Here is a 15,540-nt window from a genome sequence, read left to right as displayed (position 1 = left end):
ATGTCTTCTCACAAAACTTTCAGGATCAAGCGGTTCCTGGCCAAGAAACAAAAGAAGAATCGGCCCATTTCTCAATGAATTTGGATGAAAACTGGCAACAAAATCAGGTGCAACTCTAAGAGGAGACATTAGAGAAGAACTAAGATGAATCTATAAGAAATCACACATAAGATGGCACACACGTTTCTGCTCCATGCAGGCTGCTTGGATCTTACCAAAGTAATGAGAAGATCACTAGTATTGTTAAGGGTGAAAATTTTCAAATGGCCAACTTCTGCTTCCATTGTTTAATATTAAACAGGGTGTAGTTCTAAGAGATATTCTGTGCAAAGATATGCTAAGGTTAAGGGTGTAGTTATCCTGTGTAAAGATGTGTTAATGGCCAGCCTCTGCTTCTGTAAACCTGCTTGCCTGCTAGAGGGGGTTTGGAGGCTTTTTATGCTGTTTCTTCTAGAGGCCTGGGGCTGATTCTCTTGTGGGGAGAGTCAGTTGTGGGCTGGCCAATAAAGGCTCATAATTAATCTCAATTGGCTCCGTGTGTTTCAAATTTGACCGCTCCACTACAGTATCTGGAGAGCTGAGAGTGTTTTATTGAAAATTATTGGAAAAATAATTTTCTTTTTTGTGTAATATGCATTTACACTAGCAAGTTGGTTCAGTAATAAATATGTAAGGCATTAAAAAAAGAAAAAAAGTTGACATTAATGTAGGGAAGAAGCAAGAGAATTAAAATGTTAATCAAGCCACATTCGGAGACTGCAACGTGCTGATCAGTCCTGCAACCAAGCCAGGAGGACACTTTCAGATTAAAGAGAGATTTTTACAGCTAGCAACCCATTCCCTACACCTGTGAAGGGGAAACAGGAACCAAGAGTCATTGCTTATGGCTAAAACCGTGGGGAACTCATAGATTAAAGTCTGGGAATTGTCAGTAGGCCTCTCATTCTACATATTCTTACTTTTTTGTGCATTGTTCTCTTCCCCTTCCTCGCTGTATGTCCATAACAAAGGGAATGAGAACTAAAGAATGACAGAGAAACTGAATTCCCTGAATACTCACTGTACCTCTCAGTGCCTTTACTCTGTCTCTCTCACTGTTCTCATCTCTATTGTTTCTGTCTCTCTGGGTCTCTCTCAGTTTCTGTACTCTGTCTTTCACTGTCTCTCTCAGTGTCCCTCTCACTCTCTGTCTCTGAGAGGAGACTCACTCTGTCTGTGGAGTATTACTCCATTTCTAATAAACTTTTCTTTTGACTCTAACTTTTGGCGTGTTTGTTGTTTTTCTACGTTCTTTGCCAAAGGCCCCTCTTCTTCTCTTGGTGCAAGGCTTGATCTCTCCCCACCAACTTGTGAAAATTTGTCCTGTCCTGCATCAACATTACCTCCTCAATATAAAGTAAATGCTATACATTCTTCTCTCATCTAGACCTTACTCCATCATATATACTTATAGTGAAGTAATAACAAAAACTCATTAGATGTAAGAGCTCTAGGATAATTCACTATTATATTCATCAGATATTTCTAGATTGAAGCTATTTTCCAGGATCCAAAGAGCAAGGTGAGCTTTTTAGCTACATATGCCATTTATAGGGCCAGGAGCAACGACAGTATGTAAGTAGGTTGAAGATAAGGAGCCATTAAAGTCTCCTACATGCCTCTTGAAGGGGGAAGGCGGGGAAACTTACTGAAGTTAAAGGTGGAAAATTTTCAAATGGCCAACTTCTGCTTCCATTGTTTAATGTTAAACAGGGTATAGTTCTAGGAGATATTCTGTGCAAAGATATGCTAATGTTAAAGGTATAGTTATCCTGTGTAAAGATGTGTTAATGACCAGCCTCTGCTTCTGTAAACCTGCTTGCTTGCTGGAGGGGGTTTGGGGGCTTTTTAAAGCTATTCCTTCTAGAGGTTTGGGGCTGATTCTCTAATGGGGAGAATCAGTCGCCCGCAGGCTAATAAAGACTCATAATTAATCTCAATTGGCTCTGTGGGTCTTAAATTTGATTGCACCACAACAACTAATAGTGAATTGATAACCTTAAGTATTTTATGGTTGAATCTAAAGAACAATTAAAAATTAACTAAAAAAAATAAAAACCTAAAGTTTCAAAGGTTTTATTTTGCATAAAATTTTCCTGAAATAGCTTAAAATACTATGAAACTTAATTTTTCCTACATGAAGAAGAAAATACCTGTCAACATAAAGTTTCTAATTCTCTCACAATCTATTTGTCTGAAAAATTTTCCAAAACATAAGTCAATTTCATCCCAAATTTTCAATGGGAAAATGAGTTTTCCTGAAGCAAAATAAGTAGTGTTCATTTTAATGTCACATATGCCAATTCTAATGCATGCTTTAAAAATATTATCATAAATGATTTTAAGAGCAAATAGATAGACTTAAAATTTTTACTCATATTTTGGCAAATATATCTTGCTCATAAGTATAGTTTTATCTATCTAATTTTTCTGTCTCTATGATAAGGCTGCAATTGGGAGATGAAATAAAATGAGAAAATCTTTATTCCAGATGTGTATTATCAAATATTTCTAAGTATTAAGTCCATCACTTATTGCTATAATTGATTATAATGGTGCTACTCACGGTTAACACTTTGCCACCACTTCCATGTTTCAAGAGGTTTATATCTCAGCTATAAACATTTGCCCTGTATTGAACTACATCCTGAAGATATCAGTCTCTGAGAAATCGTTTTTATGAAACTGAAAAAAAGAACAATCATACTGGACTTCTTTCTTACAATATTATATCTTCACAATGTAACCAATAAGTTTGAATAAAACTTTTTTTTTTAATTGCATGAGGACATTTGTAAGCAACTTTGGCTGTGACAGTACTGTATTAGGAAAAAAATATGTAAGTACGGAAATTACTTTATGTTCTCAGGGATTAGTTTTCTATATCACTGTGGTTTAGAATAGGAATATGTATAATTTAAAGTCACAGTATACGTAAAGTCATTTCATTCTTTCAGGTACCTTATATATAATTTGTTAAAAGAGTTTTACTTACTAACAGTATGTTGGCTTTTCATGTATACACTTTCAACAAACATTTAAGAATTTATTTTTCCTCTCCTACATTATGAACATGAGTGTACAGATATCTTTTTAAGACCCTATTCTCAATTCCTTTGAGTATAGAAATGCAATTGTCTAATCATGCTGTAATTCTATTTTGAATTGCTTTGAGGAAACACTATACAATTTTCTTTAGCAGCTACACCATTTTATATTCCCATTAACTTGATATTAAAACAATAAGGGAAGTCCATTATGCCTATATTACAATTGAGAAATTGAGGCCCAACAAAATTAAGAAACATCTTACCTCTCAAATTTGGTAAAGGACAATTCCAGGATATGAAATTGGCTATTAAGAATGAGGACTCTGCAGTCCATTCACACTTGAGTTCAAATACCAGGTTAGCTTCTGAAGGTTAAGAGCGCATGGACACGTTGAAGAGATTTCTGAATTGTTTCCTCATTGGTAAATGAGAATAATTACCTCATATGGTGGTTCTGAGTGGATTAAATGAGACTTCCCATGAAAGTTATTTATATGTAAGAAAGGAAATATTTATTTTCCTCTCTCCTTTTAAGTTCTTGACACATACCCTTGTAACAAAACACAGATTAGCAACAACAACAAGTATACAAAATTCTTTTAATAGAAGTTTTACGTAACAAAGGAATTTTCATAATGAAAGACCCAAAGAAGCAGTTAAACCTGAATATTTAGATTTAATATAGAATTGAAAGTTATGGAAAGACATGGTAGGACAAATGATACAAGGTAAGTATGTTAAAATAGGGTAAACTTAGCAAGGCCTGTTCGTTCAGATTCTTTTTGGTTTCCCTTAGTCTTCAGAGATAAGGATGTTTCTTTCCCCAAGGATAGGAAGGGCCCTGTCACATGCATGTCTCATGACCTGTTTCAAAAAAAAGGTCAGAAAATCCTTCCTATACATGTAATTTCACAATTTCCTTCAACTTTAAATATTCAGTATGACAATGTACCATATTTTAAGGTCACATGTCCCAAACCCTATCATATGCTATCATATATAAACATTTAATAATTAAGTCCTGAGTATATACGTTAGGCTCCCTGATTAGTTTAAGTACAACTGTTTATTCCTATAATGTTTTTCTTTAGTTGGCTATTTTGTTTCTGCCAGTTATTATATTCCAAAATTGACATCATTCCCCAGTTATTTTGTATCTATAATTGGCTTCTGTCATTCTAGTCTGGACTCTAATTGTTCCATGATAGTAATGAGGAAATTCTCAGTCTTTTTTCTAAATGTTAAAAATTGTCCTGTGGATGTTAACTATTGACAGAATTTCTTCTTCCTCATTGTATTTCTGATAATAGCAATCTTATTTTTAAGGTGGTCAGTGCTGTTTCAGTAGGCTTTACATGAATGGTCACTCAGGATTTTATGTTGTACTTTGAACTTTGGTATAGTGCCAATGACTTTGGTATAGTGTCCCCCTAGAGGGTCACGAGTTAGATGGTTAAAACAATGAAGCAGGAGAAACAAAATGTTTCTCTACCTTCCTTCTCAGGTATAATATTTTTCCAGCCAGATCTGAATCAGAAACATGACTGGAAATTGAGGCTGTATGGAGACACACTCCAAAAATGCTACCATGTACTGATTTGCAGACTTTATTTTAATCTATTTATCTATTCTGAGCCAAGATGATTTTAAAACTTGTAAAGTGATAACAGACACTTTTCATAAATAAATAAAAATATTACCACACAGATTTTTTAAGTTTTCTCATAAATGTTTTTAAGGGAACATATATTTATCACTGTATTTTTTGGCTATTAGAACAAAGTATAAATTATGTGAATAGTAAACTCCTCTCCCCCCAAGGAAGGATGTTCGAAAGTGAGATATGGGCAATTTCATCAAGTCAAGTAATTACTACTAAGATAGGCAGAGCTGCTTAGATCTAATATAACCAAGAAACTGCTAAACATAAGTGAAAGTTAGAATGCAAGGCAACCTTTCCTGTTACTGCCTACCATTCAGGGAAGATCAGGAAAGTGTAGGATAAACAGAGATAAACAACTGGTTTTTAGCAGGAGACAGAGATTCCTCAAGAGAGAAAGCAGAAAACTACAGTACTGCCCAAATAAAAATTATAAAGTATTTTCTTGAGATAAAATACACACAAAAAATAAACAACTAATTATTTGCAAAATGTATCTTGGATCTTGTTAAAATATTTGATGGGACTGAAGACATGTTATCTCAAAATATATTAAATATCTTAAACTGAAGGAGTTGTGGAAACAGCAAAAACAAGAAGGTCGTGGTGATCTTGTCCCAACCTCACCATCTTTCCTGAAATAGATCATAAAACTCCATGTGAATTTTACCTTTCCTGCACCAAGATTACCTGAGACTGGAAATTGAGGGTAAAAAAAAAAAAAAAAAAAAAAAAGAAAAGAAAAAGAAAAAGAAAAAAGAAAGCCGTATAAACAAACTTTGTTAAATTAACACTTAACTTCCTAGTTACTTCTTCACCATTTACTAATCTTGACCCAAACCCTTCTTGCTCATCGATTCCTCACAAATGTATTATTTCTGTGTCTAAAAGGTAGAAAAGCTTTTTGCTCTTTGGGGTCTTTATCATCTTGTGAAAAAACTCATCTACATGTAAAAATTCAATAAAATTTATATGGCCCACTTCTGTTAATATCTTTGTTAGTTTAATTTGTAGATTCTGATGGGGACGCCACGAGAATGAAGGAAAAACACTTTTTCTCTCCGACAGTTTGTTGAATCTATATATCTCCCTGGAATAATTCATATTTTTAAATACTTGCCTTTTTACTGAACTTAGTAAACATTTATCATTTTCTCATTCACTACTTACTTTAGGGAAAACCTTCTGGATGTTCTCCTGAGTGGTAAATGCTAAAGTCTGAGTGAATACAAAAATACATGGTATGACTTATTCTCTCCATAATCTAGTTTGGTAGGTAGTTAGGTAGCCCTAAGTGATGGGAGCAAAGACCTAGCTCTGTAACCACAGGAATGACAAGAACGATGCCCCAACCAAAAGGCAGGCACCTAGGACGTCCCAGAATTTTTTTTTTTCCCAATTAACAATATCCCTATATCCTGGAGTATAAACAAACAAATAAATAAATAACTGTTTAGGCCAGACACAAATGCTTGTACAGAAAGGAGTACTCTGACTTCTTTTACCTCAGCTTCATTATACCATCATTATAATATCATACAGATGCCTGGAAGTTCATGAATTCAGCAGACTGAATTCTGGGTAAGAACATGCACAGTTGACAATAGTTTATATTGCAGCCACCATCAATCAAAATGATCTCATGTACCATTCAGTTAGTACACTCTTGTAACCTCCCATCATTGCCCATATATATAAGACAAACCTCCCCACCTCTATGAGGCTACAGCCCTCTCTAGTGTAGCCCATTTCTCTTTTGAAATGTACTTCAATAAATCTTACTTTTCTTAATCTTTGATGATCTGTAATTCTTTACTGCATCAGTAAAAAGGACTGAGGTACCCCTCTATACTACTGGGACAACATCGGATTTATATTGCCCCCAACAGAAAGAGTTGAAGAGGCAATTGTCTAGAATTTACATTATTGGGTTAATTGCTTAACCTTAAGGTGTTTTCTCCAGAGGGAACCTGTTAAAAGAAAAATGTATTTTGAGATATAAAAACACATGGAGTAATTAGAAGCCCCTAATTACTGGTATGTTTTATATCAACAAAGTCTTGGCTGTGACCTTTGTTTTCCTTGGATATAAGGAAGGATACATTGAAACACAATTTAAGAAAAATGCCTTAGTTTTTCATTGTTGGACAGAAAGAGAATCCATGAGCTAATATTTTTAAATTCTTAAGAGAATGTAAAAGTGGGGTAAGTAAAGAATGAGTATTTCTCTATCACCAATTACATAAAAGGATTTATATGCATTATCTAATTTTAATCTTAAAAACATTTCTAAGGGAAACTTATTATCCTCAATTTACAGAACAGACACTTGCACTTTCTTAAGTTCACTTGACTAGAAAGGAAGACATGATATTCATTTCTTGTTTCTGTTGCTCCCACTGCATAATAAATCTTACCGATGTCTACATCTTCCATCTGTACCCAGGAAATTGAAATCTTAGTGTTGAGGACTAGCTAACTATAGAAAGTGCTCAGTATGGCTTCTGTAAATTTAATGAGACACCTCTTTATTTGATGAAAGAAAAAAAAAAGGAAAAGGAAAAAAGGAAAGCAAAATGACAGAAACTGAAACTGAGATATAATATGAGAAATATATACTATTAGGCTTTTGTCAGATCAGATTATATACTTTTTCTTTATTTGTAACCTTTGTCTCTAGATAAATTATATATTAAAATTTATCTTTCAGTAATTTTGAAATACTTAACTAAAGAATGACTGAATCATTATTTATCCCATCTCTACCTGTATTATGCTTAGATAAACAGAAGCCTATATTTTGGTAGTAAACCTGTGTTATTAACTATGGTAAAATCTTATAGCTACAGACATAAACTTCCTGAGTCCTGGAAAGAAGCTAATTTGAGAGGTCAGAAAATACAACATGTCATAGCTACTGATAAAACAATTACACAGGCAGTGACTACAACTTCTCTTAGTGTCTTGTAGTTTGAATTGTATTCAAACAGGTTCTCAGATGTGTAGACAAAAGACTGGATTACAATAAAGCTTTATAAAAGTATTTGTGTATTTTATGCCTCATCAAGGTGTTGAGTAATGCTACCTTCAAAGCTGGGTGAGACATGGTCCTTTATTTGTATTCAGATTGTAATCAATAGTTTACATTCTTCCTGAATTAGTATTGGAAAACCACTCAGCCTATGAAACATTGATGCTCATAACACAGTAGAGTGTTGGGAGCTGCGCCCTTGGTTTCTCAAGCCCTCAGGCTGTGAGAACCAAACCCATGATAAACAAGTCTTTCCGAGAAGCTGGCTGACCACCAAAGGTGCTGATAGTCTTCTGCTCTCCCCCCCACCTCGTACTTCCCCCTGTCCTTACCGCTCCTCACACCACCAGCTGAAGACCAATCATATTGCAACAGGTACCCTTTGCCTGCCCCCCTTTGTTCTTGCCGTATAAATATGTTTGTTATCCAAAAATAAAATTTGAGGCTTGATCAGAACACTGTCTTGCCTCCGCTCCTTTTTCTCTGCCCGTTTTTCTTTACAGGCTGGGTCTCCCTCACCCCCACCAAATAACAAGTCCCGCGGGTCGGGACAGTAGAGGTGGAGAGAGAATATTGAAATATGTAGTATGAGAAAGCTCACTTTATCTCCTGGTGTTTCCCCATAATCTGATGTCAACTCCCTATTCTAGCAACCCTTTTCAACCTACCCGTGGGAACACGGATAAAAAGTAAAAATAACAATAGGTAGATTGTGGCAAATAAGCCCATGAATTCAGGTTTTTTTGGATAAGAGGGAAAATAAGGGACCAAGACAGAGGATAGGTCTAGTGTCTATCTCAAACACTTGCTCTAAGCATCTGTCCTGTACCAGTCCTTTTGCTTATTTTAAGAAGAAAATTGAGTGTCGACTAAGAAACGTCCAAACTTGTAGAGAATTTTAATGAGGTTACTTGAGCCAAACTGATGACAATTGCTGTGAAGCAAAATCTCAACAGATTAAGAAAATGCTCCAGAGAATGACAGTTTTGCAACTTATTTTGTACATTAGCATCAATGGAGGAGACATAAGGAGGGTTAATTTATAGTAGATTAGGAGAGCAGAAAAAACAGACTGGAGAAATCTTTGTGACTGGATAAAAAGTAAAACAGGGAACACTTACTTCTTCTCTAGTGATGAGTACAAGAGAATTACTATTTCACATTTACAGCACATAGAGATTGTATGTGGGGGACAAGATAACCATGAGGGGCTCAGAAGTCTCAAGGTCTGGTGCAGTGGGCTGTGCCATGAGTAGTCTTAGAAAAAAAGGGATTACTTTGACATTCCAAGAGTATGTTATGTTAGATGCAAAAAGACAATAAACAAGCTTACTTAACGTAAAGGCTGATCTTTACCAAGAAAACTAAAGGCCCAGGATGTGAATATCCACCATGACCTGCTTTTAGTTAGCAATTTTTATGTTCAGACCATTCTATGTTGTTAATTTTGGTCTTCAATTTTGTAAAGCCTGCCATGCTGGCCTCCACAGAGTTTATCAGATTTAGTATGTGGTCTGTTTATATCATCCACAAAATAAAGGTTTAATGGAGAAAATTTAACATATAATGTGAGTCCAAAAGAAATGACACAAAAGAGACCTACACAAAATTTTTGTGAACAAGAAATGAAGAATAAGTAACTGACAATGGGAGTCAGGAGAACATTCATAGCCCAGGGGTCAATTGAACTTGGCACTGAATTATGAGTAGGGGCTGAACAAAAGTTCAAGAAAATCAGAGGCCAAGAAACATCAAAATATTCTTCTACTTGAAAAACAATAAGAACTTTTGGTCCTTTTTAAGAAGGCAAGCTCCTGTGTGGTGTTTCAGTAAAAGATCCCAGACAGCCAGAGAGTGATAGGTAATAGATGATAGCAGAATCATGAAAATCATTACAAGAGAAAATAATGAGAAAATCCATCTAAAGCACAAACTATTTTACTCACCAGATGATATATTTTTGTATTTCTGTATTTTTTAAAATTTATTTATTTAAATTAGTTTCAAGTATATAGTACATTGATTAGACATCTATAAAGTTCATAAAACAATTCCCCCAATTGCCTCCTCCCCTCCATCTAGCCATTATATTAATGCAAACGTGCTCCCCATCCCCATGACCAACTATCTTCCTCTAATTTGTACTTCTTTAACTCTTAACTCCAATCTTGCAGCCTCCCAAAAGCCCTCCCCTCTGTCCACCACCAAACTGTCCACTGTATTTGTGAGTCAGTTTCTCTTTTTTGCATGTATCTGTCTAATTTTCTCAACACCATTTATTGAAGAGACTGTCTTTACCCCATTATATATTCTTACTTCCTTTGTTACATATTAAGTGAGCATATAGGTGTGGATTATTTCCGGGCTCTCTATTCCATTGATCAATGTATCTGTTTTTATGCCAGTATCATGCTGTTTTGATTACTGTAGCTTTGTAGTATAGTTTGATATCAGGTAGTGTGATAACTCTTACTTTGTTCTTATTTCTTAAGATTGCCATGGTTGTTCAGGGTTTTTTATGGCTCCATATAAATTTTAGGATTATTTATTCTAGCTCTTTGAAAAATGCCATTGGCATTTTAATAGGGATTACATTGAATCTGTAGATTGCTTTGGGTAGTATGACTATTTTAACAATGTTGATTCTTCCTACTCATGAACCTGGTATATGCTTTCATTTATTTGTATCTTCTTCCATTTCTTTTTTTCAATGACATAATTTTCTGAAAACAGATCTTTTACCTCCTTGATCAGGTATTTTATTGCTTTCAATGCAATTGTAAATGAGATTGTTTTCTTAATTTCTCTTTCTTAAAGTTCATCATCAGTGTATAAAAAAGCCACTGACTTCTGAATATTAATTTTGTAACCTGCTACTTTACTGTATTCATTGATCGATTCTAACAGTTTTGTGGTGGACACTTTAGGGTTCTCTATATATAGTATCATGTCTTCAGCAAATAACAAGTTTTACTTCTTTTCCAATTCAGATGGCTTTTATTTCTCTTTCTTATCTTATGTTGAACTTTGCTGTTCTAGTAGAAGTCCTGATCATTTGAGAAAGCGTGTTTCTTACCAGCTATAGTTATGACTTGCCTTAATCTTCATGGGCAAAAAAGTCAACATACTTCATATATGCTGTCGCAGTGCCAGCACATAGCAAGTGTTCCATAAATGTTTACTGAAAGGATTGCAGCTTCAATTTACAAATATATTCATGTTTATTTACCTGTTACTATGTGTCAGTACTTTTTTAATCAGTGGGAAATTCAACAGTGACAAAAAAAATAGACAAAATGTTTTCAAGAAACTTACCTTCTAATGATTTTTTAAAAAATAAAATTATAGAAATACAATTTATAGATTGTAACATCAAAAGCAACAAAAAAGAGGGAAGTAACAAGACCTCATCACTGAGTCTAGATAACATATTTTAATAGAATTAGAGACAAACTAAAAGAAGAATTGAACAACCAGCAGAGAACTTGCTTAAAAGCCATGGTTCTGGGCTTAGTATTGATGTTCAAGGTGAGGCTACTTCTCAGTGTAGGGAAGCATCGTGGGAGGACGGTGTGCAAAAAATGTCCACATTGAAATTACAATAAACTTATAAATTAATCAACATGGAGAATCACCTGAAGTCCAGCTAATAATAACACCTGCACCTGATAATATAAAGGAGCCACATTGAGGCTGGTAGGAGGGGCAAAGTTGCAAATCGGGCTGGGGCTGGACCCACACCCGCGGGTGGTGGAAGATCGCTGGGAGGGAGAGCGAGGCTGCAGGGGCTCTCCTGAAGGAGAAGGGAGTCCTAGTGTCATCTCCGGGCTCCCCCGTTTCTTAGTCAACACTCAATTTTCTTCTTAAAATAAGCAAAGGGACTGGTACAGGACAGATGCTTAGAGCAAGTGTTTGAGATAGATAGACACTAGACCTATCCTCTGTCTTGGTCCCTTACTTCCCCTCTTATCCAAAAAAAACCTGAATTCATGGGCTTATTTGCCACAATCTACCTATTGCTATTTTTACTTTTTATCCGTGTTCCCACGGGTAGGTTAAATAAAATATATAGTTAAAATTAAGTTGCATTTCCTTTTAAAGTCTATCAATGTGGTTATTAAAACTTAGAAAATTATATAAGTTGTTCACCTTATATTTCTACTGGACAGAGCTATGCTAGAAAGCCAATAATAGAAGTTATCTTATTTTCAATGCATGAGTTGAAAAACCTCTTTACACTCATCTCTCCAATTATATTAATTTTAAGTACTAAGGTTAGAGATGCGTTTGATAAACAATATGAGTGACTCAATTTATGCAATTAGGAAAGACTGCACATAATTCGAGTCAGTTACCTAATTCAATGCTTGGCGATTCATGTACAGATAAAGAGAACCAATGTTGATTCTCTACAAAGCCTAGGATACCTTATTGACTGAAAGAAAGGTGAGAAACTATCAATAATTTCTCTGGCAGGCATTCAGATTTGACCTATTGCTCCAGCTTATACATGAAATTCATTTCTTTGTGAGGAGTTTTACTTCCTGGGTACAGCAAAATAGTACAGTAACTGAAATGGCAGAATTCAAGAGTTTCATTTGCTCTGCTTGTCAAAGAATTTTGAGACCTCCCTATGAGAGCTGTATAATCATGACACACTGTATGCTTCCTGGCTTTCCCTTCCACCAACTCTCCTGCCGGAAATTCTCAGAATACTTTTGTTGGTGTTTGTTCTCACATGAAGTAACAATACGGTAAAAACTCAACTTGGAAATTCTGTGCATTATCAGACCAGGAAACAAATAGATTAGGAAAAAATTGGGATGGTGGATATCAGCAGTGATTGCTGAGCAGTTATTCTGGCCTAGGAAAGTTATAGAAGAATTTTATCTCAGAAGAAAAAGTTGCAAATAGGGATCATGTAAGCACAAACCAAGAGAGGAGGAATCAGAAATCTAACAATTTCCAACATAAAATGAGGGGAAAAAAGGCAAATAACCTAGCTTTTAAAATTATGTTTGCCACTACAAAATTGTGTTCACGGATAGTTATGACTCAGTCTGAATTTCAGACAGTGAAATGATTGTAAGTGTGTTATAATCATTATTCCAAGGTTTCTCCACTTCATAGCACTTAATAGTATTTTATTTCCTGGAAATCTTGTGGTTCAGTGTGAACATCTGATTAATGATATCTAACAATTTGTGGAAGTAATATAAATTCCTTCTGAGCTAGAGAATTTTATTATCAGTGCAAGGTTGTCAATGCTGTATGGGACATAAAATCTATCATAAATTGAGTCACATTGGTTATACTACTTTTGACATAATAAGTAGAAACTGACCAGAATTAGTCTTTCCAAATAACTTATTTATTGTAGGGTTATTTGACATTTCTCATGTAAAAAGCTAACCAATCTACTAGTCTTAAATTATTTAGTCTACACACACACACACACACACACACACACACACACACACTCCTTTGGGTTAGCAGGAAAGGGATCACAATGTTATAACCTCTAGGCTTTGTTTCTACTCTTCTACCCCCAAGTCCCAATCAGTTCTCTGGAAGCTGCTTACACTGTAATTGTGGATTGTGTTTAATACGAGAGCTCTCATCTCAGTGAGGAGACAGCATTCACCTCTGCAGTAGGAGCTAGAACCATCAAGCTACGGAAATTCAAGGTTTATATATCCATAATGAGAACTTCCATTTCAGATTAACTCCTCTAACATTGGTGTTATTTAGTCCCTTGCAATGATGGGAAATATGCAAATAGTTGATATGATATACTTATCCTGGACATAATTCATGTCCAAACTTGCTTTCAACCTCACCTATTTGGTAGTAGATTTTACAGATAATCAAATTAGACAATACCCATACATTGATGCTATAGCTGTACCTAGACCTTAATGCACATTTTAGACACTTATGCACACTGAAAATATTTCCAGTGCTCTCTTTTCCATCTGATATGATGACTGCCAAGGATCAAGATAATGGCTATTTCATCAGCTTTGGTCCCTGATTGACTATAACTGAATATTTCTATCAATAATCAGCAAAGTGTAAATAAATAAAAATAATATCAAGCCTGGAATTACTGATCTAGATTATAATCTTGGTTATATTATTTACTAGCTATGTCACCACAGAAAAGCAAGCCATTCACTTTGAGTTTTAATTCCCTCATCTCCAAAATAAGACTAATAATGCCAACCCAACTGAAGGTTATGAAGAGCAAACGAGATAAAAATAAGTGTATTCTATAGATGAATAGTGATTCTTACTATGAGAAGCGGTAGGTTTGACATTTTCCACCAAAACTTTTCTAAATTCTCTCTTTGTAATACCCTTGTGACTAATCACATTTGAACAGGAATGAAGTCAAGGCAAATTCAACGATGGTCCTGAGCATTCCAGTGTAGATGCTGCTGCCAGCAACTGAAATGGAGATTATGGAAGGAAGAGAAATGTTGTGCCCTACTGCTGTCTCAGGGAATAGAGTGACTTGTAAAGACTAATTTATAAGAATCTGGGTAACTTTTTCTTAAATTCCTCTTTGCAGACTTTAGAAATAAAATTTTTCATTTGCACTTTAAGATTTGGGCTTAATTTTCTTTCCTTCCCCAATTCATGAATGCTTATATTAATTTCACACACATTAGAATGCGGTGTTCCTTCTTAGCCTTATTAATCTTTCTCATATAATTCCTTAGATTTACTCACCACTCTTTCTCCCCATCAGTAGATACTGGAATTCAATTTCAGGACCCAGTATATTTTTCTCCACATTTCTTTATTTCTCCCACGGCTGCATAGCAAGCATATAATAGTATATAGTAGACTCCTGATCTGGTATCTGTTTTTTTCTTCTTGTTCATTTTTTTTCTTTTGATACTCTTAGATTTCTATTTTGTATTTATTCTTGACTTTAGGAGAAGATTGCTCATTAAGTCAGTAATCAGTTTGTGTCTGTTGCTAGGTTCGTCAGATGTATAATTGTCCTTTCTCTTCTATTTCACTCTCACATCATAATGGCTATCAATCTTGCACCTTACAATCTGAGCAATATGTAGTTTATAATTTATTAATATTTTGACTTTGTAACTATGCGAAGTAAAATTTTAATTAATATTAGATAAGATGTGTCTATGGTCAACAGAAAGAGGTTCAATCTATTTTCCAGAAGGTTCTCTATTCATTCAACAATTACAGTTTATTTAATATATGCACATACTATGACAAGCATATAGAAGAAATAAAATACATCAAATTGTCTTTCAATTACTTTATAGTCTCATTGAAGAAAAGGAATCGTTATTAATCTTTTTAATTTTATTTTTCTAGAGAAAGTAGATTTGGCAACTGTTTAAAATATATTTGGGCTATGTAGATAATCAATCTAAAAACAAATAAGGTTTCAGTGAAGCACTTTCAAAAGCAATTTTTAAAGTAAAAAATCCCTGGTAATTTTTAAAAAATCTTTATTTTGTTTACATAGTAATTAGTTTGTAGTTAAAAATCTACTCACATGGTTTCTTATGTTCAGAACATCAATAGATAAACAAGTGCATAGTTAAGGGAATTAACCAAAAAAACTCAAAGAGGGAAAACACACTTAGATTTATTAATTATATTCTTAGCTTAAAGTTACTTCAGTTATCAAATTAATTGCCCCATGGATGTCTGTCTTTTATTGCCTTTACATGTATCATCTCTACACTCACACCATGAAAATCTACACATTTAAT

The 15,540-nt window shown here is 34.6% G+C and overlaps 1 pseudogene; it reads left to right on the top strand.

Moving 5' to 3' along the window:
* Positions 1-326, top strand: LOC107512232 (annotated as a pseudogene).
* Positions 327-15,540: the final 15,214 nt, after the last annotated feature.

The sequence above is a fragment of the Rousettus aegyptiacus genome, unplaced genomic scaffold (assembly GCF_014176215.1).
Source record: "Rousettus aegyptiacus isolate mRouAeg1 unplaced genomic scaffold, mRouAeg1.p scaffold_m13_p_4, whole genome shotgun sequence".
NCBI classification, from domain to species: Eukaryota; Metazoa; Chordata; class Mammalia; order Chiroptera; family Pteropodidae; genus Rousettus; species Rousettus aegyptiacus.
Note: the sequence above shows the minus strand (reverse complement) of the source record. Positions and strands in the feature narration are given on the sequence as shown.